The 2,356-nt window shown below is 39.1% G+C and overlaps 1 non-coding gene across 1 annotated transcript; it reads right to left on the bottom strand.

The window, feature by feature from the left end:
- Window positions 1–357: 357 nt before the first annotated feature.
- On the bottom strand, window positions 358–464 carry LOC131172392 (small nucleolar RNA R71). Its single transcript, XR_009142871.1, has one exon. It is a non-coding gene; the product is annotated as a small nucleolar RNA R71 (small nucleolar RNA).
- Between the last annotated feature and the right edge of the window lie 1,892 nt (window positions 465–2,356).

Here is a 2,356-nt window from a genome sequence, read left to right as displayed (position 1 = left end):
ATGAGAGATTACGGAGCTCCATCTGTCCAAGGATTTCAGCCCAGTGTCACTAGACCCACAGTGGAAGCCAACAACTTTGAATTAAAACCAGCATGGCTCTAAATGATTCAACAAACCCAATTTGCAGGTTCACCCATAGAAGACCCACACTATCACCTCCAGTGCTTTCTTGCCCTACGTGACACATTCAAGATGAATGGAGTGTCTAAACAAGCAATAAGACTCAGAGCATTCCCATTCTCCCTTCGAGACAGAGCAAGGAAGTGGTTACTTTCTCAATCGGCTAGAACGTTCACCACTTGGGAAAACCTCTCTTAAGCTTTTCTAGCAAGGTATTTTCCACCTGTAAAGACTGCAAAACTAAGGCTTGAGCTTAACACCTTCAGACAAAAGGAAGGAGAATCACTCTATGATGCATGGGAAAGATATAAAGACCTGCAGAGGGAATGTCCACACCTTGGCATAGAAGATTGGCTATTAGTGCAGAATTTCTATAATGGATTACTACCCTCTACAAGGAGCACAGTTGATTCAGCTGCAGAGTGTGATCTAATGGAGAAAACAGTGACATAAGCACTTGAACTTCTAGAAAAAGTTGCATACAATAATTATGAGTGGTCAAATAAAAGAGGAAATGCAAGGAGAACTGCAGGGGTCCTAGAAGTAAACGCCCTAAGCATGATAAGTGCTCAATTTGATCAGCTCACAAAGAGACTCAAAAGAATGCAAGCCAACGTAGTTGGTACAAACAATCAACATGAGGACAGCTATGGAGGAGGATACATAGTTCAGAATACAGCAATTTCAATGAACCCTCCACAGAACAGATGAACTGTATGAATAATGGAGGAAACTTTAACCAAAGGCAGCCCAACAATCCATATTCAAATATTTATAACCCTGGATGGAGGAACCACCCAAATTTCTCATGGTCCAATCAGCAGAACCAGCCAATAAACAAGCAACAAGGGTACAAACCACCAGCACCCCCTGAATTTCAGAACAGAGGTCAAAACTTTGCACAGCCATCACTACCTCTCCAACCTCAACAACCTGAACTGAAAATGACCATGGAAACCATGATGGAAGGATTCCTAGCAGCTCAACAATAATAAACTGAATTGATTAAATAGCTGACTTCCATAGTGGACCAACTTGCTACTCATAACAAGATGCTAGAGAATCAAATCGCTCAGCAAGCAAGTTCTTCAAGTAAGGCTACTGGCAAACTGCCTAGCCAACCAGAAATGAACCCAAGGGAGCATTGTAAGGCAGTTACACTGAGGAGTGGGAGAACTCTAGTACAACCATAGGTAGAACTGACAGAGGAAACCATAGAAAAATCAAATGGCCAAGCAGAGAAAAAGGAGGAAGAAGCTAAGAAAGATCAAGAAGAGGAAGCAAGGAAGACAAAGAAATTACTAGAGCCATACTAGCCTCCCCTACCTTTTCCTCAGAGACTTCAAAAAGCCAAATTGGACAAGCAGTTTGGGAAGTTTTTGGAGGTTTTACAGAAACTTTACATCAACATCCCCTTCACTGAAGCACTTTCTCAGATGCCATCCTATGCCAAATTTCTTAAGGAAATTCTATCAAAGAAAAGAAAGCTAGAAGACTATGGAATAGTAGCTCTAACAGAGGAATGCAGTGCCATACTGCAAAACAAACTGTAACACCCTCACTTTAGCTAATTTGTACATTCTACTATTCCAGTGACCAATGTCAGTCTGGGCAGCTAGAATATTTGGAATCATAATTAGACTAGAGTGACGAGATATAAATAAACCAAATAATGATAAGAAAAATTAAGGAAAATTTTTAGTAGTGAAATGCACTAAGGTTAAATGAGCTGTAGCCCCAGTGATGAGTGACCCTAACGGGAAGTGACGGCGAAGGCCGTTAGTAACCCTAAACCAGGGGAAAACTCCATGAAATAATTTTTGGGATTTTAAGGAAGGATTTTTGGGGTCTCAATGACAATAAAATACTAAGAAAACATAAGAAAATTTTAATCAATTGGTACACACAATTTTAGCTCGTTAAGCCAAACGGAGGGCATCTTGGTAATTTCATCTTCAGAGATGATTTTTGATCAACTTGTCCAATTAAGTACATAAATTATATGATATCAAATATGAATAAACATTGCTAAAAGTGAAATTTAAAAGTGAGTAGTAAAGAAAAGAAAAGAATAAAGATAAATTGATTTATGAAGTAAGCATGAGGTTATTAAAAACCTTTGGCCAATCAAAATGCAATAAAATCATTATAATACATTAAAAAGGAAAAGAAGAAGTCAAAGTTGGAAAGAAAGCCATCAGCCATCCTCATCTCTTCCTTGGCCAAACCTTATTCC

The sequence above is a fragment of the Hevea brasiliensis genome, chromosome 13 (assembly GCF_030052815.1).
Source record: "Hevea brasiliensis isolate MT/VB/25A 57/8 chromosome 13, ASM3005281v1, whole genome shotgun sequence".
NCBI classification, from domain to species: Eukaryota; Viridiplantae; Streptophyta; class Magnoliopsida; order Malpighiales; family Euphorbiaceae; genus Hevea; species Hevea brasiliensis.
Note: the sequence above shows the minus strand (reverse complement) of the source record. Positions and strands in the feature narration are given on the sequence as shown.